A 24,071-nucleotide genomic window follows, 5' to 3' on the forward strand; every position below is an offset into this window, starting at 1 on the left:
ACCTCAAGTAACAAGATTTTTAATATATTTTAAAGCTGCGCCAATAGAATCAAGAACCATACTTATGAACTGAACTTGCCTTAGCTTATTTCTACTAACGAAACAAAAGTGAATTCCACATGCTTTTTGTTAATATGGTGACTCCAAGAAAATCAAATATTTATGTCTTCGGTCTAGACGAATTAATACACAATTTCTCTATCACAGGAAAAAGAAAGCAATAGCTTCCTTAATGCATGTCTGTAGTGGAGTATCTGACTTCTCTAAGGTCAGCTCTGGAGAGCTGAGGGCTGCACAAGAGGCTGCAAGGCAATAGCTGGAGGGAAGGGAGCAGCAAGCGTTGAAGACTGAAGCCAGCTTGGTGAACACCATCAGCATATTAGGATGTCAAATATTGCCTGTGCATGGATAATGCACCCATTGATATTGGATAACTGATGCTCCATGAAATCTTGCTCAGAAATAAATTTAAAAACTTTTACTCCAATTTCTAGCTTCTCTTCTTACACCCTTCCTTTGGGAAGGCTGTAGAGGAGCCTTCATACTGCAGTTGGAATAAGAGGAAATGTGTTTCTCCTGTCTTTGGGGATATATTACAAGTCCTAAAAGCGTACTTCATAATACCTTGATTATACAGAAATCTTAAAAAAATCCCCAAACATTTCTCAAAATGTATGCAGGAAGTACAGGTAATGTCCAACTTAGGAATACATTTAGTGTATTTAGCAATAAGGAAATGATACCTTACAAAGCCAAATATTGGACTTGCATTGATCTGAAGTACAGGATGAGGGAGATATGGGGATTCATAGATTCATTTTTAAAATTGGGTAATACAGCACAAAAGCAATTTGACTTTGTATGCCCATTTCACAGCTCTGAGCTAATTGATATTAAGTAAATTACACTTGGCTAAATAAAAAATAACAATGCACACTAAACCAAGTCTCAAATAATTTCTCAAAATCCCAGATGATTTTCTTTATGAGATGCAACTAAGCATTTTTGCCAAAAAGAGAACAAAGAATTTATCATGCCATTAAAAACCTGGTAACTGCTACTCTTACCTGAAAAATACAAAAAGGAAAAAAAGAAAAAAGAATCCCTGGCTTGATTATGATTCACAGTGTGTAACAGTCCTCTACAACATGGGACTAGAGTATCCTTTTATCTGTGTTATTCTTCAGGACAGATTGAATAATGACAAGTGGAGTGCCGAGCCGCAGTTTACTCGCAGATTGGTTAACATCATTTTGTTCCCAGAACAAGTCTCATCGGCCCTTATCAGGAGTCTCCCAGAATTGTTTGAAAGTTACAAGCAGCACACCAAGAAAATTAATTTCCCTGTCTGCCTCCTAGTATTGTTCAAATCTTGTTACCCTTATTCACACAAAGTAATTCAACTACCGCAGTACAAAGTGATGCTGCAATTTTGCTTAGTCTTACAAAAATTAGTGAAGTATAATTTCTGGAGACCCATTTAGGGTTCATTCTCCATTAGATGTGCACACGCAATTTAATTTTATGTATGCATATTTTATTGTTGTTTACTCTTCATTTTCTTGCAGCAATTAGGAACTTTGCTCACTACCAAACTACAATACTCAGCCAATCTTAAGAGAAACACAGTCTATCCTACAACTGTTGCTTGCACCCCGGGCTTGGAGCCCACTCCATCCGGTGAAGGAGCCACCCTAGCACAGGGATGGCATTTCTCACTTATAAGATGTGCTACGGATATTTTTATGCCTCAGGAAATCCAACATCCTGTATTTTCAAAGAATGTAGATTTTCTGAGCTCACTACCAGAATTAGGAAACATGTACATGAATCAGATTATGTTTTATTCCTTCATGCCTACCCTGAGATTTCAGCTCTATGAATGAATCAAGTAGAAATGATACAATCTGAAGCAGTTTGTGCAATGGATTGACCAGACACATAAATTAAGGGAGAAAGAATTGCACCAAGTCCCTCTAACTCAAAGCAAGGACTGATGCAGCTTTTAATCCTGCATTTCTACAATGAATATAGCCCGCATAGTCACACTTTGTATCTGTGCATGAGCAACTGCCATGAATTTTTAAATACATATGCTGTTTTAAATCAAATTTAGCAGAGATCTTCTTCTTGATGATTTCATTTACCCTCTGCTTTAGTGAAGACTTAAGCATGCAGCAATGTAGTAAAGAAAACAAATCTCCAGTTTGAGCCTTGCACTTGTTCTCAGCCTTCCAGCTTTTAATCTCACATCATCATTTGTGGAAGCTGTCCAAAACTATTCACAGCATTGTGGCATCAAGTGACAGATGCGTTCCACCGATCTGAGTAGTCTCAGTCCTGGGACTTGTTTACAGCTGCTACCTCTAGCAGTTTTCCAGTTGTTCTAAGTCTCGGGGAAGTTTTTGCATTGACGCTTTTTCATTTCAAGTCACTTTGCTCAGATTCAGGCGTACAGGTAAGAATGCAGTAATGAATCACAGGGCAATCACTAGATTAAGTTTATGTTTGAAAATCAGCAAATCTAAATATACTCCTCAGAACAGACGCCGCGGTCAGATGTGCTGTTCCGCACAGAACCAAGCAGTTGCGACGTTACCAATGCACACCCACTCGCAGCCACTCCTTGTGCCACCCCCATGGAGGGCACAGCACACCCAACCATTCCTCGACCCAGTTCTGTCAAAAAAGAGTCTGCATTTCTAAAGTCTGCTATTAAAAGTGTTTAAGCCAGTTTGGATCTTTGTGACAGAGCTGAGAGGAGGAATTATTTATGTCTTTATACTACTAGAATTGAGACAAGCAAGAAATCTTCAAAGGATGAACCTCTCCTAAACCATCTCAGCACTTCCGACCCATGCCTAACCCTCCCTAGGACCAGTTACAGTGCTGATCAAAGTTACACATCAGCCCATAGCTTGTAACACATCCAGCCAGGCAACAGTAAAGAGAGCTTATAAAATAATTCAACTTGCACCAGGTTTGAAGACTTTTTTTTTTTTTTTTTTTTTTTTTAATTTATAGGCTGAAGGCAGTCTTATTAAATAAAAATTTACAATACTTTACTAAGAACAAGGGAAAAACTGAGGCTACAGACCTCTCCAGCACGGATGTTGAACAGATGTTTTCAACATCTATTTGCATTTTGAACTGAAATTAAAGGGCACAAATCTCAATGGGTTTAAGATCTCTGCCAACAACTTCTGAATACTAACAAGTGGCACCTAATGATCCATCAAAATGGGTAATTTTTTAAAATTCGTTTTTTGTTGTTGTTGTTGTTTGTTTGGTTTTGGGGGGGGTAAGGATTTAACTGAATGAAATAAAAGACAGATGCGAAAAATATCAAATAATAAAATCAAGAACTTTAAACAGGATCTTAAAGCCTGAGCTACAAAGCCTGACAGCCATGCAGAAGCCTGACAGCAGAGATAGGGTTTAATATTCTCTTATATGAGGGAGCTTTGAATCTCATTTAATTTTATCAGATTTAGAATCATTTGCTAGGGGCCAGACAGCCAACTAGTGTAAATCAGTTGAGCTCCATTAACTTCTACAGAATTACAGTTTCCAATTTACATCAGCTGAGAACCTTGCTGTTATGCTACTATTATTAGCTGCTATTTATAACGCAATACTACCTAGAGCAGTCATCTCAAACATGCAGCTCAACAGGCTTTCTGACATTGCCTGCAGATACTGCAAGACTCTGCTCCTCTACCCCACGTTGCCCAAAACAGCAAAGTTAGCTCCAGCGTGTAATGTACTACTTGCTCTATATTCTACCAAATGGACCAGTCAGGCTAGAGACTACTGGTTAATATTGAAATCTGCATCTGGTTTCTCAATGAAGTATAAAATATGTAACTGCAACATTTGCAAATCTAATAATAATAACCAAATAATAATGCATATTTTTATACAAATTCTGTCACTTCCAAAAAAAAAAAAAGTCCCATAATTGCAATCTGCAAAGGATTTGGAAGAAAAAAAAGGGGGGTGGGGGGGCAGAGAAATTACATGAGGTAATGCAGAAGGCCAGCCACAAAGCTGAAGGGAGACCACAGCACTACCCAGTGCTCTGACTGGGCCACTTGCTTCTCAGGGAATGGAAAGTCCCAGGCCAAATTCAAAGCTGCACAGGGTGACAACACAGATCCAACTCTACCTACTCTTGCAGTGAGAACAGTTAGTTCTAAGTGTAGAATTTCTTAGTTTTAAAAATAAGTTTCTGAATTTGATGTATGGGGATTATACACGCTAACTAAATTTAGAACATAACTTATGTGCTTATATAAGACAGCTAGCCTTCCTACAAAGAGATGTTCCTTCAAGCGCCATTTGGTGCAGAAGCCTAACTGAATTACCTTGTGAAGGTTCTTAATGCTTTCTTTTGACTATTTAGAAGACATTAAGGAACTCCCCTCCTTGAAAACAGACATCAAAATGGGTTGATAACAGAAACAGTTTCTCACCCCCATCCTGGGGATGCAGAGATGGGTTTTGGTGCCTTCTTGTCTCTCAGTGTTCATTCATTATGGATGTACATCCTACTCTGGCATTGTCCAAAGAAACAACCATCTGTACACACAAAACCCAACCAGTCACTGTCCTTCATGTTATGTAGGGGATGTTTTCTCCCCGACTCTACAAGTCATGTGGAAACAAAGTAGGATATGCCATATCTTTGGTCTGCTTCCTCCATTCACTACTTGACCTTCACACAAAATTAAGAAGAGCTTTTTCCTCACACCAGCTAAATTTCCTGCTGACCCTGTTTCTTACTCAGATTTGTCCCCTTTTCTGCAAAATGCATTGAAGGCAGACCCTAATCTCAAAGTTGAAATCCACTTCAGAGATGAGCCAGACTTTTCTCTGAAGTTTAACACTGATTCCTACATCCAGACAATGTGGGAGGCTGGAGACTTAGATACACAGATCTGCAAGGACCAGGAGAAGGTAAGGCAGGGAAGAGACACCAAAGAAACTATCATTCCCATTAACAAATGCAGCATGAGGCCCACATCTCATGCCATGATCAAAACTTTGCGGCATTTCTAATCAAAGCAGCCTGTGTTCATTCCCTGATTAGCTCCCCATTTTGAAACCAAGCTTCCCTTAAGTTCAAGGGCTCAGGAAGAGAAATCTGGCTCAGAGCTCTCTCTTTTTACTTATGAACTCCTACTCACTATACCTCAGTCTCACAAAGTGTTTAAGCTTATGCAAAGTCTCTCTGAAGCAAAGGGGCCTGTTCACAGGCCTGAAGCGCAGTCCTTCGCTGGATCAGGGTAGCAGCTCACTTCTTGTCAGTCTTTCCAAGCTCTGTGCATTCTGTTTAAACATTTTCTAAGGTACATGGGTTAGTGTTAAATATAGAAAGCCCTCTGTTCAGTTTTTTTTTTCTACGAGAATTACATGCTGCTGAGCTTTACAACAGTGCTGTGCACAGATCTGTGGAGCACAAGGCCTGTCCACCACAAGATGGCAGGTGTCTGAAGGGAGGCAGACAGATCATCTCCAAACTTACACATGCTAAGAAAAAGTTTTCTGTTAGGAACCAGTAACTGTTTCTTGCTTATAGCAAATATCACATTAGAACATCTTATTCTGCTCCTGTCAGTAAGTTGGGCAGCCACAAATCCTACGCCATTTGCTGGGTTTGTGCAGCTCTCCAGGAGAATAAAGGGGAACTCTGTACAGACTGATCAAGCAACCCATTAATATTTCACAGCTGGGCTTGGGTTGAGTGGCAGTAATTATTCCACAGATTACTTTTTCATTTGAAGTGCAGCTGGCCATCCATTACTTTCTTCACAGCTTGGAAGGTGCAATAATTCCAATTATTTTTATCAACCGGAGACAGGTAAACTGGCTTTGCAGAAATCTTCCCTGACCTGAGCACCAAGTGGCTGACTGGAAGCCCATCACCATTACAAGCTTACTCTTGAGAGCCGAGATGCTGGTGTATAATGACAAACTCTTTGTCTGCTTTTCCGATATAGAACGCAGTATTTATTACTGCTCTAAGAGCCTTTAGCTTTGGCCTGTACTTAAAGGTGGCAGTTGCTCAGCTTTCCTGTATGTTCCCTTGCCATAGACAGGACAGGACCGGACCATCAGCTGATTTCCATTCATGAAGATACTAGACAAGTCTGGAAGTGACATACTTCCAAAACAAAGCCTTGCAGTTGCACTGGGCTACAATGGCCACTCTTGTTCCTGAAGTCCACACAATGCCTTCTTCACAAACCAGCTGCCCCACCAGTCACATACCACAGTCATGGCAGAGCCACTGGCTCGGAGCTCTTGGAGAGTCGTGTGTTGCTGAAGGGACACAAGGGTGAGCATCTCATGTCAAGGATGTCTGCTGAATCCAGTCAACGAAATGCAGGATGGCTTTCACAGTGCGTCACAGCAGGAATTGTCTACGTTGTTCAAAGCAAAGGAAGACTTCCAAGCTCTCTGAGCTTTCTCTCTGCAGATAGCACCATTACTTATGGTTTTATGGTAGAGAGCTTGAAACCTGCTGCAGACTTAACGCTGAAAGTTATACCAGCAGAAAGGGTTCACCATAAAAGTCAGCAATCAGATCCAGTCTGCAAGTATGCATTTAATCTTGGAAACATTAACTGGATTGAACCTGACTGCTGATGAGTTACCCTTCCTTGCCTGACTGGAAGGTCATAAACATTCCTGATATTAATGGTCTGGTGGAAGTCAAGGCTGCATGCAGATGGAGAGTTCTCTCCCCATTTCTCATCCATTGAGAACTTTCTGCTCCACTTGTTCAGCAAGTGGGCACTTTGAATAATGTGGGAAAACGCCACTTAGCTATTCAGAGGGTTCCTCTGTCTCACTGCTGCAGTACTGCCAAGTATGCTTCAGGACAGAATTTTATTCTGTACCTATTGTACCTATTTTTCTTAATCTAAAGGTCTGTTTAAGAGATCTGTTCTACAAAATGATAGTGCTGGTGCTCACTGCTCTGTTCTAATAGCAGCTACATTTATTTCATCCTTTCAGTGGGAGTGAGATTGCTTCTCTTTGACTCCGTGGGAGGGAAACTTCTGTGATTTTTTCATGCCATTGCTTGAGTGTGTGCATTGCAACAGCTTCTCTTACATTAGGACCAGGATAATAAGATTAACAAAGTGAGACTGTAGGGCTCTTCCTCTTCCCATTATTCTGATCAAGTTCTTTCTTCTCCCCAGAGCCACCCACAAGTGACTGAACGTGCGTGCTAAGTACGCACTTCTCTCTACATTTCTTGATGTTCTTCTCCATACTACGCTGCACTAGAAACGTAGAGGCAGTGAGACTTCAGAGAGAAATGAAGCCCACAGACAGATTCAGAGTAGTACATTTGGGATATTCTCCTCCACAGACTGCAGTGCAGCTCCAACCTCAAACCTACTTTGCTGAAGATGCTTGAGACTGTTCATACGTTGCCGTGATGTGAGAGTCTGCGCTCTCCTACATAGCATCATGCGGAGAGATACCTTCCCGAAGTGTGGAGGCATTTACAGCCAGCAATTCCCAGCTTTCTGTGGGCAGGTATTGCACTTCCATGAGTGCTAAACTGGATTTCTCCTCTCAGAGAGCCACTCAAAAGGCTGAAGATCCACTTTGCCCAGTGGCGGTGCCAAACTTATCTCAAAGTCAGCTTTTCTTATGCAAGACACCAGAACTTGTCCCTGCACAACACATTCATTTAAAAATACTCAGAAAGTGTTCTAAAAAGTGCCCTTATTTCAGTTCACTGAGTATGAGATGCATGCATAATGTTCAGTAAAGTTACAAGAAGATAATTTTATTGCCTATAATATCCTGTCTTACTGAGTCCCTTAGGGCAGACTCCATAATCCACCAAGCACGAGTATCCCAGTGGGTAAGTTTACATTGCTTCTCTAAAAAGGAGAAGAGGGGAGTCCTGGGAGCAGCTGAGAGCACAGCGCAGTGCCATGCTCACGTGCCTCTTGGCCATGCAGGGGCCTCCCAGGTGACTTGCACAAACTCCTGCAGCAAGTCATCCTAAGCACGGCTGCTGTCATCCCAAATTTCCCCCTGGCAGACCGAGCCACCTGGCCTGCATGGCTCCCCACAGTCCCTATGACCTCCAGGAGATACTTTGCAGACACAGCCTTGGGCTGAGCTCCTGAGCTTGCTGTCTGGAGGGGCAACAGGTTTTGCATTGGGTGCTTGTTCATCCAAACGAGTGCCCTGCTCTATCTGGAAATCTGGGGCAATCAAATATTTAACGTATTGAACGAGAGCACTCCCAGCTAAGAAGAACAGCAATTAAAGACCTGCTGACTCAGCACGTATCAAAGGGGAAGAGACTCAGTGGGGAATAGAAATACTCCGAAGGAGCCAGACATTTGCATTACACTAGGCCAAGAATTGATATTAACGGCATCCCAAACAAGCTGAGGACAATGTTTGCTTAAAATCCCCAGTGGGGAGCTGCACTGACTAGAGAGAAAAAGCAAGAAGAAAAAGGGTATTTTGGAGTTTATAAAGAACACATCCTCTGTACTGCAATAAAGATGACAGAAGAGGGCAGTATTATGGTTCTAGGCACATGGAACCTGTCTGTACACCACAAGGACAAACTTAAATATTTTGGGAGATACACTCTTTCAGCTTTCTCTGCAAGCTTACCCACTTCAATGAGCGTGTAAGGCACACGTGTTTTATTATAGGGCCAATCTCAGTATTTCTCCTTAGTGTCTGCAGGAAAAGGTGTGTGTGCTGCATACCAGCCTTGAATCAATGCTTTGACTCTGGAGGAAGATGTGTCCAAGTCTGATCACAGATACTGGATCTTAAGGTCACATCTGATTTTGCTTGAACAGAAGACAGTACAAGTAATCGCTGACTTAGCACACTGACAACACTCATGCAAAAAGGTTAGAAAGCAAACCTCAAGTCCAATAAACTCATAGATGAGTTTAATGAAAGTATAAATGGACCTGCAGGCATTAGTATCCACATGAACACGGCTGCTGTGAGTACACAGGTTCTGTAAATACCAAGGCTATCTGAAGTGACAAGGAATTTTCTGCATTTCATTGTCAGGAGATGTTAAAAGTCTAAGAAATGGAGAAGTTACTATAGCCAGTGATATTGAATGGATATCTACTACGTATTGCTATACCCTTACAGATAAGCACGTAGCATTGCTCACTGATCAGCAGTAGGGCAGGCAGCAGCACAAAATTGGACTGAAGTCCACATCTTTCTGGTTACCAGATGGATTTAGCATCCACATTGCTATAAAACCACGCTGAAATGCAAGTAACTGCAAGTCAGCACAGGATCGGTAAACTTGCAATTTACCAGTCATTCCTCTGGGAAAATGTCTTGTCACCACACAGTTTACTTTTCCAAATGTCATAACAAAGGACAACCTTTCTCACTGTAATATCAGGAGTGTGATTTACGAACCACAAGGGCAAGCCAAAGCTGTTTTTTGTTCTCTGCTCCAAAAGGTTCCTCCACTTCCTTTTCCATATACCTTCCTCATGCCCTGGTAAATATCCCAACAAAATTATTCACGTGTAGAAGCCGCATCCTTATCCCATCGCCAGAACAAGGTCACTTGAGGGAATCTGTGCTCAGGTGTTCATTTTTAAGTTTGGCTAACCTTTAAAAAAAATGCCCTTTAAGCACATATCGCTTTAGCCCTAAAATACTTAATCATTAATGATTTAAAGCAGAAAGGAATTTAAGTGAGTTAGACATCCTGTAATAGGCCTTTTGACTAGGGCTATTAGGAACATTTTGGTTCAGTTCAGACATAATTTATCATCCTGAGTGGAATTCACCTGAAAGGCAGGCAGCTCCTTCTGCTCTTGGAGGTCTTTCCTTAGGAAAAGAAAAATGGGAAAAAAAAAGGAAAAAGGAAAGAAAAATCCATTCAGCTCTTCTGGTTTCCTAAATAGCTTAAGGTTATGAAAGCCAGATAGCTTCGAGTTAGGCATTTACTGCTGTCTTTAATAGCCAAAACTTATCAGAAACCTCCTGAGGCTAAACACAGAAGAGAGAGCAGAAAGTAATCATTTTATATTCCAATCCCTGCTAGGAAAAACCTGCTAAAAGAAGGTTAAGGTGCTGTAGACTGGTCTCTTTTCCATTTCTAGCTCACTAGTTAATTATCACAATGCAGCCAACGCACAACTTCACCGACTTCAGGGCACCCAGGTCACCCACAGCAGCAGCGGAGCTAACCTGGGACCTGCAGCAGCATCCCCCAGCACTAAGTTACTTCTGGATAGCGACAGTAAATTAAGGAAAGGGCACAGCTTAGCTATTAAATAGCAACACAGCCATAAAATAAGACATTTCAGCATATACATGTGATTTTCAGGGTGGTGTCAACTTATAGTGATGCTCCAGTTATTCTGCGGAATAGGAAGTCTGACAGCCTTTATAAGCATGGCTCATTCTTATACGGGAAACATATAAAAATGCTGATGCATTATACTGTTGTATATAAACATGAAAAATAGCAGTGGTAAGCCAGAAAAGGTTTAAGTCCTTCAGAATTTAATAGAAAAAATATCCAGCCATCTTTCTGAGTGATTAGAGAAAATTACATCCCTATCAAACAACTGTGAAAGATAGCAAAAAGCTGCTAGGATGGACATGTTCTCTGCTTAATTTAGGAAATTCTGAACCTAATTTCTACCAAGCTGTAGTAATCTTGTTGCTCTTAAGTTTTAAAGATTTTTTCCTACACAGATGAGCATAGAAAGGGAATTAAATACCTGAAATACATCTCAAAATACCCCAAAATACAATATTCTGACTTGACACTGCAAACACTGTTGCGTATTATCTCTCTCCACTCACCGTAGTTTATAAATATCCACGCCACAACATTACTTCAACACAGCACGTGGACCATCCTGGCACTTTGACTGCAGAAATATGGGTCCAGCTGGGCTGGCAGACGCCAGCACAGGAAAAGTATTATATTGAATCAGGAAGGTTCATTCCTTTGATCATAACAAGATTATGTTCGATGCCTGACTTGGCATGGCTGTGTATGATTTTTAATGGAACTAAGGTCAAGAAAAAATGGGAACTTATTAAAAATAAATACATCAGACTGCCTGTTACTTTTTTTAGTGAGCACTGCTGGACTGTGACAAAGGGAACATGCACACTCAGAGACCACTGTTGATTGCAAACTTTTAAAAACTAATTCTCTCATTAAAACTCAGTGGAGACAACTGTGATCAGATTCCTTACCCACAGGACAAAAAAGGAGGTGCAGAAAAATACAGATTGAGCAAGAGGCCACAGTAACTAAGAACGTACCACATACATTGAGGTCATCTGTCCCTAATCCCCACAGCGCAAATACGATGACCAGGTACTGCCACGTTACTGCAGTCAGAAAGTAGATGCAACTATTCTGCTCTTTAATTTTTTATCTTCATCACTTTAAAGGATTTTCACTGGGGGATGGCAGCTTTGGTAACTGATTAGTGTATATTACTAAAACAATTCACAGAGCTTCTATAAGCCAGAAGGAGTCATGCTGGGAGATCTGCTTTCTGCTCTAAATATAGCAGCACGAGAAATGAAATCCAAGTGCCAGATTTCAGTGGGATTTCCCAGGGAGAAATGCACTGCACACATGGCTCATTAGAGACCTTTAAAACAAAAACAAGAACTACAGATTGCACCAGTGTAATCCCTTCCCCGTGCTGTTACTGAAAACATTTTGGATGAATGGTGGTCATTTCCCCATCATGAATCTCCTCTCTCTAAGTTCGTTTTCAGTGGGCATTTCAGCCAGCTCATCCAGCAGGAGCATCAGTCGTAACTATGGATGAGCAGTGAACTTAGCCATTCAACTTCATGTTTCTTATTGAAAGGTTTCATTTTAAAAACAGGAAAAGGAAAGAAAAAAAAAGAAGAGTACAACAGATTAGTTTACCCTCGTTTGGTGGGATTCACGTGTAGTGGCCCACCAGTTACAGGCTCTGTGGCAGACTTTCCAAAGCTGGCGCCGGGTTCTGTAACACTTCAGAGCAGAGATTTGTAGCTGTTTTCAGCTTTCTGTACACAAAGCTCTCTTGGGCCCATGTCTGTGTTTTGTACTGCATAAATTTGTTTTAAACTGACATACATAATAGGTGAGTGAAATCCATTTAACATGTCAGCCTATAGATTATTACTAACCCAAAGCAACAACAGCAACAACAACAAAACCAACAAACCAATCAGTATATGCTCTTCTTTTCAATTGCCCAGATGCTGTCTATATTTCAAAGTTTAAAACCTTTCCTTTGCATGCCTGCCTTCTGGAGCTGCACACTGCCAGCCGATTCTCCTCTCATTTATACTTGTGTTACCCAGAAGCGATGCCACAGACTGACAACCTTGTAAGAGGAGAACTGAGTCATCCATCAAACGACTGGCTACTCCGTGTTTATTTAGCATACTTTACAGGCAAAAGAGAATTAACTGACTTCCCTACTCCAGGCTCTGACCTCACTCGTTGAACAGATTTTCCCCCAAAGCATGAAACCCTTTCCTTGTGCATACTGCTCCTGTAGTACAGCCTCTTAATGCCTTCCATTTTAATGACTTTCTTACTTGGATGGGGAACACGGACACAGTGCTGCTCCCATTGGCTCCCGCTGCCTCACAGGGCTCCAGACACTCCAAGTGCAGCAGTGGCACCAAGGTCTCTTACCGGCCTTAGGCTTCCCATACAAAAGATTGTTATCTCAGCCCTGAATGTGTATCAGCTCCTCATTCTCATCTAAAAGAAAAAAAGGACTATCTGGGCAATCCACTCTGCAGAACAGCTTCCTATTAAAAGAAAGGTGCAACGGCAATAAATGTAACTCCACTGGGAAGAAGAAAAATTAAACACATCTGCCTTCTAACAGAGGATTTTTCTCCTGCAATGTATGAGACTGAATCATTTATAATACTAGCAAAGACAAATACCTTTGGTCAATAGGTTTTGACAAGTAGCTTCAAACAAAGATGAAATTTGCCTTATAGTCTATACTCACTGGTGAACTGAATCATTCTCCTTTCTAGAAAATGCAGTTTTCTGTAAAACCCAGCAGAATTGCTGGGATCCACCCAATCTTCCTGTAGCCCAGCCATCAGCTGCTCACCCAAAGGTTCCCCCGTTCACACGATTCAAGGCTTTGCTGCAGACCTTCTATCATCAAATCCCATTTGATGACACCTCTCCATAAATAAGTGCACAATTCAGAAGTGGTTTGTGTGCACATATATATATAATCAGTAGGAACTCCCTTTCTAGCGTGCAGGGTAAGTAAAGACTAAGAGGCATTTCATTTCTTAGTTTCCAAGAACAAAGATCTTTTTAATGTCTTATTTTGAAAGATGATGTATTTGTTGTCAGAAACAATACCACCCTCCTAAATAATCTCAATCAAACTCAGCACCTACACACGTCTATATGACTTGCACCTACACAACATACAAGTATTTCAGAGCTCTGCATACAGAACTAAAACACTTCTTTTATTTTCCCTAAAATGAAGAGGTGCACTTTGCCAAACTTGTCTCCTTAATAAGAATTATCAGAGGAAGGTCACGTGTTTTCATGTATTTAACTGCAGCTGCAACTTCAAAAAATATGACAAATCTACAACTACAACTGACAAACAATGACATTTCCATCTCTGGCTCACCTAGAGCCCTCTTAAGAGGTCACTTAAAGATTTCAGTGCATCTAGATAGTTTGTGTTTCACCATATTAACAACAAGCTCCAAGATCATAAAAATAAAAAATCAGAAGCACGTTCCTACTGACTCGTGCGATACAAGGTGTTAATGAAGAACACAAGGACACAGGAGAGCAGAACAGTCATGTTTTTCAACATCGTACCTTCAGCACAGAGGATAAACAGCAGAAAATGGCCATATCCGCTGTTACAACACACACACTTATTTTTGTCATGCCTGTTTTCAGATGTGTAATACAAAAAGGGATTTTAATAGAGCCGAAGGGCGCAGGCAGAATGATTGTGCTGCCAGAAGCAGCATGAAAATGCTTATAGTTGTAATTAGGCAGAATGCGTAATTCAAGTGCCGTACGCTTGCATCCGAGACAGTGGCTGTAATGCAAGGAAGGCTCTGTGCTCTCCCAGACACGCCGCTCCGCGGGCTCAGCTCCAGGCACCCAGCACAGCTCAGCTCACTGTGCCAAACAGACACCAGCACACCTCAGCAAGTGGAGCAGGACGGGTTCATTATACCTATGCCCTCCCTTCAGAGCATGCCTCAGATGGGAAGAGGCCACAGTAGCTTATAAAATGTTGTGCTTGCCTTAGGGACACACTCTGTACATCAGGTTTAATGTGGCAATGAAGTGATTTGGGTCTCTGGACATCCTCAGAAAGGTCGCCCAGGCCCATATTCCCATGCCGAGACCAACTGCCAAACTATAAACATATCGTCACGAGGAAAATCAGTTTGTAAGAAACAAAGACTAAGGATGGGGCCTTGGACAGAAGAAGGAACAGGTCTGAGTTGCCTTGCCCAGCCACAAGGCACACCTCAAAGTGGCACACCTCACACCTTTGCACACCCCAGCCCTGCACACCTCGAACAAGCCACTCTCCTGGGCTTTGCAGCTCAGACTTATACTATTCAGAAACACTTACAGGTTTTCTCCTCTTACAGTCAAAATACCACTGAAAGCCATCAGGAACTGCACAACACCAGAAAACCATGATGGAAGTGAAATGGTCACGAATACTTAAGCGAGAGGTGTGTGCACCCCCTGTGCTTGGAGCACCCAGCCTCAGGGGACACCTTCACACAGCACAGACACTTGGAGAGGAGGCACAGCGTCCATAGACTTCTCATAAACATACCACAGATCTGGCTTTTGAGTAACTATAATATTAGCTGGTTAACCCACACTGAGGAATCTTTTACAAGGACCCTCAGTCACCTTAATTACACAAGGATAAAATAATTTTCAGGGACCCTGTGCGTGGGAGTAAACTTCTTTTTCCTTTTTCCTGTGGTGGGGTGGAAACTCTAAAGACTTCAATTAGAAGCAATTACTGGAGATGTAGAGGCTTCTTTGAGGTTAAGCCGCCCTTCATTTTCTCAAGAGAAGCCTTTAATTAAATGCAAATAATCACAAATTTCATATAACAGATTGCCATAACTTCACTATTAGTTACTGGATTTCATTTGAAAAGGAAAGAGGTGGGCAATAGTGCTGGGTGGATGAGAAGTAATGAGAACTCAAGAGGTCAGGGCTGAATTACCTGTGTAAATCTATTCCTCTCCTATAAATCTGTCTGCAGCCATATCATTTCAGCGTTAACAGGTTGTCCTTCATGCAAGTGCACTGGAGTGTAGTCCCATAGAAACTCGGGCCTCAATACAAATAATTACCTCAGTCCATCTTACTGTTGACCACGGCAGCTAAAGCGGGATGGGTAATGGGAAAGATGTAATTGAAGTGGAAAAGACCAGAACGAAAATGTAAGTTGTGATGAATTCAAATGGTATATTCAAGCTCATCTCCATAGCAGAGCTCTGGAAGAACAGGCACGTGACATGGCAGCACCCACTAGTGAGTATCTTAAAGACATTTCTCAAATCAGGTACGGTAGCACGTAAGTAGAGAAGAGGCATCCAAGAAGAGATAATATCTGCAGGAGGGAAGGGGAAGCACACAGTCCACACAAGCAGAGATTTGTAATTTTGTCCACAAAACTGAAATTTTACAATCCATTCTGAACATTACTTAAGGTAAATGCACACAAAAGTAGGGAAAATCTGCCACTTTTCTTACTCCCCTTCTCCTCCTGTTTGACTACACAGAAGCTCATCATAGCTAACGAGCAGCAGTTAGTTTGCAAGCTGGGGCTTCACGCAAAGAGCTTGGGCTTCTCCTGCTTCATACTTTGCACAGGAATTTACAGTGCTGATGGGAAGCTGCCTCCATCTCCTTTTTACAGATTATGTGCAACAACCCAAGATGCAAAACAACAGGGGGTCAGGACCAAACGCCAAGAAGCATTTTAAGCATCAGCTTTCTGAAAAGCTGATGGCTCTGCAGTTCCAGGATAAGTTGAAAGAGGTGCGGAGGCTCCACCAAGTAGCATCTCAGCCTTAAGGAAACTACAGAGAAGAGGTGCTTCAGAAGAGTTACACTTTTGTTATGGAAATGAATGCTCGGTTTTCAAAGCTGAGAAGGTCATTGCTCTCTGACATGCAGAGAGTTCAGCAGGGATATCAGGGAACTCAGAAAGAAAAAAGAAATGCAGGGAACAAGGGAAGGAGGAACAGAAAACTTACTACAAAGATCAGCTTGGCACGTCATTTCTGTGTAGATTCCCAAATTAAATCATTTCTCCTACTGTACTATGAGAATATAGGGAGGGATCAGATTGTAAGCTATTCAGAGGACTAACTGATTATTGGCATTTTAGCAGCGAGCTTGTTTTTGTTCTTTTGCACATTTATAATGATACCTTTTACACGTTCCTTAAGAGACAAATCTCTCTCTGCTTCAGAACTGCTAGTCTGAAGATCTTTTGTTGGCACTGAGAAGAATGCTAATGTGAAATATCTTATTTCTTCAGATGAAAGAGAAGCTGAGAACAATCCCCTCTGGAGGGAGGTGGCAGAAGCAGGATCTGCGATCCAGAGTTTATGATTCACCCCCCTGCACAGCCCACCCCTGCCCTCATCGCTGATCCCTGGCTGCTACTGCTCTTGCTTCCCATCACACTCCCCACAGCACAGCCACAGCAGGGACGTGGGGCACCAGCAGCCAGGACCCTCTCTGTTGACAGGCAGGAATGCCTGGAAATGAAGCATTAGGCCTGAGACCAAATGCTCAGCTTCACAGTAGCAAGGATTTGTGTGGTTTGTACTGCCCGCTCTTCTTTCCCAAGAATTTTTGTCCCTCTGGTCTTGAAAGAGCCAAAGCCATAATGTGTTTTTAATGCAGTGCTGTTTTTTTCCTGCTGAGGAGGTACACGGGAGAGCGGCTATTCAGTCTTGAGAACGTGGCCCATAGACCAGATGTTCCAGATAATGTTTACCTTATGCATACAATGAGCTGCAAGTATGAGGAGAGGAGTGTTGCTGCATGTTTCTGACAGCTTCTTTCAAATCAGAAGCAGTACTAACCCAGGGATCTTGGGATCCCAGGGTATCTGGGTCCCAGGGCTAAATTCCTGGCAAGAAAATAGCACTGATAAAAGCTTTGTCTGGCATAGGGAACATTCATAATATCCCCCACTCCTCGCAGGTAGCAAGCACAAGAGCTAATGCAGCAGCTTCTTCCACAGTGGGGACACCAGTAAGACGGCTTTTTTCTGCCTCTGTAAAACACCAACTGAATGTGCTTGAGGTATTCCTGCCTCCTGGATATGTACTTCTGTTCAGAAGTGAATACAAACAGTGCTTGAATGCAAATAGCGGCTTAAAAATGATTGAAAAGCTAGAAGCCTGTTCATTGAGATGGAAGCACAACCACGTAATCCTCAGTTCTCCATGAAACCCAAACCAAAGTATTTGAGGGAAAAGGGCCATCTAGCTTCATAACAGACTGTATACCACAGACTGCTTTGTGCAAGATCAGAGTTACCTAAAAAAAAAAAAAAAAATGATTGTACTGTAGCATATCCAGCTTGATTTTCAGGTACTAGTAGAAGATTCACCATTTCTTTTGATTTCATGGTGTATGCATATCCAATGCCATGGCAGGGCTCTGAAAAAAATGTTTTTTTTAGAGAGTAAAAACTGTGAGGTAAAAATCTGAGCTCCTTTCATCCTTGTTTGGTAACAGGAGACGAAGGCCTTATGTGCTTATGCTGGCTGAGAAGATTAGTACGTATATAATAAAAATGAAATGTCAGAGACTGAGTTTTCAACAGTGTAGCACTAGGAAAAGCTGATGCATAACTTAGTAAATCATTAGGACCAGAAGTTTGACACTATAAGGATGCAACAAGGAATCAACCTTTTAATAACATCATGCCATATCCTATTTAAACTATTTTATTCTAAACTCCAAGGGAGTGAAGGTAAAGATACTATACGCATCTTTTTTTTTATATATAAAAAAAAGATACTTTTTAAATACTTTTCATACAGATGCAGAAGCTCTGGGAATGAAATTAAGATCTCTAAAAATAGTAAGAGAAAAGCATAACTTTTTTTCCCTTCAATCCAGGAAGAAGAAAGTTAGAATTTAGTGTAAAAAAATGCAAATAGAAAGCATTACAATGAATAGCTGGCTCCACTGATGACGATGCTAGATTTCCTACTAGATTCCATATGATTAAGGATTTCATCCATAGAAACTTCTTCACTTAACAGTACAGTCACTCAGAGTCTTGCTGGTTTTGTCGGTTGCCTACAAGATTAACATCTTTATATCAGACGATGCAGTCCGTGTGAATGAGAAAATAAAGGAAATACACAAAGCTCTTGGGTAATATGGGCAGTCATAAAAAATTGCTTGTTTTTATAAAAAGAGCAACATGAATTAAGATGGAAAAGTGCATAATTTTTTGTATGTAAAGGAGAGAAAAAAAACATTATTTCTTCAGTAAGGGTATAGTAATATTAAATCTACCAATTTTAGCTGACCGATCGCAGTTGCACTGCAAAGCAGAAGCTGAAAAGCAGACCAGATTTATTTCCCAAGTTGGCTTTACCATTGCACCAAAAAACACTCCAGAGAAATCATGAAGAGGGAATATAAACTGCACACTCATTTTATTCTGAGGCAATTTTTAATTAAAAAAATTAGAACAGACTACTACTTTAAATCATTAATAAAAGAATCCAGCCTATTAAAGAGATGAGCTTTCCTAACTCTAATCCATCCTTACTGCTGTGTTATTACCCTACTGTTTTCCTGTAATTAAAATGTGGCAGGTAGTTTACACACAAGAGGGAGTAATTGTATTGGAAATAACGGTTCATAACCAAATTTTAAAAGCTTATTTTTCTTTTCAACTTTTAATAAAGAAAGCAAGATAATAGTGATATTTAGCTTTTCTGCCACCTACAGCAGCATTTTGTCTCTCTAAATTGTTAACGCTTCATTCAGTGATGCTAAAACATATCTTTTCAACTATGAATGCAGCCTGAAGCAAAAATAAAATATCTCAACCATCTCAGCCATTTGTTTTTGTTCAGCTTAAATCAAAAACCTTACGCTAAAAGACCTTAACCTTCAAAAAACCTTGTCTGGTTCTGAAAGGAGAAAACAGAGTTGAAACATGCTATGATTAGGAAGGACCCCAATCACAGCCTGACCAGGCCAGGAAGGGAAGGTCCCCTTCTCTTCTGCATCCTAAGGAAGATGGAGCAAGACAGATCATTGTCTGCCCATTTCACAGAATCACAGAATAGTCTAGGTTGGAAGAGACCTCCAAGATCACCGAGTCCAACCTCTGACCTAATGCTAACAAGTCCTCCACTAAACCATATCCCTAAGCTCTACTTCTAAATGTCTTTTAAAGACCTCCAGGGATGGTGACTCAACCACTTCCCCAGGCAGCCTATTCCAGTGACTAACAACCCTTTCAGTAAAGAAGTTTTTTCTAATATCCAACCTAAACCTCCCCGGTACAACTTTAGCCCATTCCCCCTTGTCCTGTCACCAGGCACATGGGAGAATAGACCAACCGCCACCTCGCTACAGCCTCCTTTAAGGTACCTGTACTTTATTTCTATATTGCACTTCCTCAAAGGTGCATTCATGGATGGCACAAGTAGTCTGCATGGATTTGCTCAGGTATGGAAGCAGCACATACTTCTCCTGGCTTGGGGGAAGATGTTAACCTTTGCTCTTGAACGTTCTCTCCTGAATACCAAAGCTGCAGAATATTTTCCTTATAAAGACTTTTCTACGGTTTTTGCTCTGTATGATTCTTAGAAAGCAGTTCTTCAGGAATTTCAAGCCTTGCAAGCCAAATTGTAGGAAATTACATATTATTAATTATAGGCTCATATTATCTGCTTACAGCGTCCTGCACTGCTATATACTGGCAAAGAGCTTCTATCCCGAAGAGCATACAGTCCAAAATATACAAGTAGGCAACTGTAGACAGAAACACCAGGGCAGAGCAAATGGACAGATGGACAGAGAAGTAGGTGGACATTTGCCATTTAAACACAACCACAACAGAACAGAAATATGCAGCATCTCATAGACAAGTATTTTATAGCATGTGCTCATCTGCAGTCATGGGCAATGCTAACGCTAACAAGCTACATCACTAGATGCTAATGCAGGTGGACCATAAAGAAAACAACCATTACAAGCTCTGGTTCCAGCCTTGTAATTGGCTTGGCACCTACAGATCCTTGAGGGGCTCAGCCAAGCTCTGCACAGCTCAAGGTTGTGTAAAACCCACATAAGACTGCAGGATACAGCCCAAGCCAGCACCTGGTGGGCATGCTGAGTGGTTAAGTTACATACACAGCCCACAGGCATTAGTGTTTTCTCCCCAAACCCAGTATGTGTAAACCATGTTGTCCAAGATCCAAATGAACTGGAGTTCCCTTTACGTATATATCATCAGAAAGTTTAGTGCTGGATAGTGGTTTCTACCTCAATTAGGTTTGGTGACCTTCAGGGTGCATTTGGGTTTCAACCCAAATTGGTGGCTTCGGTTCAGATTCATTCTGTGGTTTGGCTTAAAAAAAATCAAAGTAAGGTTTAGAGGTAGCAGCCTTCACAGAGCTTCCTGCAGCAGAGCTCTAATGCAAATGAACTGGATAAATGGACCTGACTGTGTGAACCAGCTGTGGAACAGGCAGATGATGTTTCAGGTCCCCTCCAGGCCTGTTTTTCATACAGCTTGTGCCTGGGAAAATCATTTAAAAACAAATCGAGGATCAAATACCGCACAAGGACTGAGTGACTGCACCAGAGAACAGACTAGACAGTGACCAACTGGCTCCACGTGAACATGACACTGCTTTGACAGCCCTGTGTAAAAAGTGATAGCCACGCTTACATTTACACCTTCAATGTTCACATTAAAGTAAAACCTGGAATAAATTAGTTATGCCTTGCACCTTAAAGCAACAGATTGGAAGCTTATGCTTTGATTTCACAGGAGTTTTCTCCCTGAGTGCAAGCAAGCATGGCATGCAGAGGGGAGAGAAAAGGAGATCAGGGCGGAGTGGATGGATAGTGCTCAACATGCTGTAGAAACCACATGAGAAAGTGTTTCTTCCCCATCAAAGATAGTCTCACTTCCTCTTCTCCCTTCTGCCCACCCCGTTATCAGCAATTAGGACATGCTTAAGTTTTCTTGAGCAGGTTTGCTGTACTCATTAAAATACAGCGAGCACTTATTGGCTATAATGAGCACTCACTACATTCTCCTAAGTGCCAGGACTGTCCTGTGGAGCTGAACACACCCAGGTTCTGGGAGGAGAGCTCAGGAATAGGAAGATACTGGAAATAACGTTTTCCACAATAACAAAACTATAAAACTTTCCCCTCTTTTTTTTTTTTTTTTTTTTTTTTTTTTTTTTTTTTGCGCTCTGCAAGCACTGGGGTAGCTCAGGCCTGCTAAGCAGCAGCTCCTGCTTACTGACTGCTCCAGTCGTTCTCCGGCCCCAGAAGACCTCTCAGCTCCTCTTATCAGAACAGGAACAAATTAAAGATTTTGCATATTTGCATCTCCTCATTTGAGAATATCCCTACATTTGTTATTTAGAGATAAAAGTGCTCCTAAAAATTCACTTAGCAAAGTGGTTTTCTCAGACTCAGGGAGCGGCGCAGGAGGAATTGCAGAGCAGGATCCAAAGCAGCTGGCGAGGCTGCAGGAAGAGCAGATCAGATGAACGGAGTTGTGCCCAGAGGCAGCACCTCTTAAACACACGAGCTGCAGGTGGCAGGCCTTGCTTGACTGAGCAGAAGGCCACACAAACATAGCTATAACTTAACCCATGGCTGTACCACTCCCGGCACCAGCTAGGCCGCATCTGCAGCGTGACAGGCCCTGCCGGTCCCCAGCTCCAGCCACACACAGAGCTGATCGCACCGGCATAGGCTTGCGGCCCAGCCCCATCAGACTCCCCACAGACCTCGCCAGTCAGCAAAGCAGCATCCTTGGACAAACGCTCTTCAAGACCACACACCAACTACCCCTGATGACCTGCCTGGTCTATTTTTAATCTGTTTGGCTAAGTCATTAGGTCCCAACACAGTTAGCAGAGTTCTAACTTTAAGCTGTAAGAGCCTCACACTTGGCTGCTGGGCTCTCACCACTCTTCCAGTGAGAGCCCTACAACCATAAAGCAGTTCCCACTGCAGGATTTAGCACTACAGTCTATGTTTTCATCACCAAAAGCTGTTCTTCACCCACTAACTTTAAAACATATGAATTAACTAAAAACATACACAAATATACTTTACCCTGGACTAATCCCCAGCGAGTCACAGAGGGTGAGGGACTATTTAAGGAAACTTAAAATAGTTTTAGACAACAGCTTGAAGTGCAGCACATCCCCTAAAAAGCCAGCACATAGGCTGGTGGGGGAGAAAGAGCTGCTGGAAATGGGAGATTTCTTTAAGTGTCCCTAGCAGATGATGCTTCTGCAGATGGCCTGCAAAATGCAATAGATCAGGAGCGGGCTGTGAGGGCAAAAGGATCAAAGAAGTTCACATGGTTTCCCAAGCAATTAGTAGAGAACAGACCGACCACCATCAAATAGCAAAAAGCATGGGACTGGAATCCCAAGTTTAAGTTATTCTGGATAAAGTTGTTTTCTCAACAGGACTTGATACTTTTTATCTCATGCTTGGGCTAATACTGCTGCCTGTATGACTAGGATACAACCACATCTACTATCACCTCAGAAATACCAATTTTCTACTGCATTAATGCAATGACCACAATTCAGCAGAAGATATATAGCAAAGTGGTATCAATTTCATAAGAATAAATAACCCGTCTGGTTAAGAATTAATTGCTCCAGTTTGGCTCACCCTTCACCCACTTGCAGGAGCTTTTTGTGGATTACTGCTTCATAATTGCTTGCTCCCTAAGCATACATGCATTACAGCCTTCTGCACACCTTGACAGCATAACAGTTAGAGAAAATGAACTCTACATGTTCCCCTGATGCTGTATCCAGCAGACAAAATACTCTAAGTCAGAGATTGTTTACTCAATTCTCATGGCCCATTAATGACATAACACTGGACACAGCTGTGCAGGACTTCACAAGACCAAAGCAGAGAAAGAAATGCTGGGAGACTTCAAATGCACTACTCACATCAGAGCCTGGCTGGGGAAGTCCTTGAAACTGGTCTAGGAGATTTTAACCTTACAATTCTCTCACAAAGTAAATCCAGGATCAAAGCCTCAAACTTGGTTTCTCTTGAAGATCCTAATGATCCTAAAATAAATCTCCACCTGACCAGGGTGGCAGTGACTGCTTTGAAGAAGGGGTGACAAGTAATTTCATTTTCACTCTGCCTGATCAAATGATCTACTGAAAAACTGGTAGGGCCTGCCTTTTATAAAGGCTTTGCCACATCTGGACTTTTGGTGTGTTTGAGCAAGGGGGACAAACTTCACCCCATGAAAAAAGGCAACCCTTTTATCCCCAAAAGTTTGAGCAGAGCTCAAGTGATGGGCTGGGAACTTAAGGCTCAAAAGCCACCATTTGCTCCAGTGCAACCTACCGCTCAAGTCCAGAACTCTCACATTTTTCCAGGGGCTTCTGAAGAGCTAAGTCTGGCCAGGGGGCCTGTGCAGCAAGGGGCCTGTGCCAACCACAGCACAACAGAAATAAGGATATGCTCCACCTAAATACTGCATCCAGAGAGACACTCTGGAAGCTTGTTTTATTTCCATGAAGCTTCTTGAGATGCATTTTTATGTAAGTACGTGAACTTTCCTAAGAAAAAGGCAAACCAAGTTTCATGACTTCCCAGTCATGGAGAAAGATAGAAAACACCTAAGAGAAAGGCTCAAACTCATTCCCAACACCCAGTTAAAAATACTCTTATCCATTAATTTTAAAATACCTTATAATTAAATTTTGGGGGG

At 41.8% G+C, this 24,071-nt stretch overlaps 1 protein-coding gene across 9 annotated transcripts in view; it reads right to left on the reverse strand.

The window, feature by feature from the left end:
* SGCD (sarcoglycan delta) overlaps positions 1-24,071 on the reverse strand; it is a 208,737-nt gene that overhangs the window by 108,151 nt on the left and 76,515 nt on the right. The gene's annotated exons all lie outside the window — the stretch shown is intronic.

This window comes from Oxyura jamaicensis, chromosome 13 (genome assembly GCF_011077185.1).
Source record: "Oxyura jamaicensis isolate SHBP4307 breed ruddy duck chromosome 13, BPBGC_Ojam_1.0, whole genome shotgun sequence".
Taxonomy (NCBI): Eukaryota; Metazoa; Chordata; class Aves; order Anseriformes; family Anatidae; genus Oxyura; species Oxyura jamaicensis.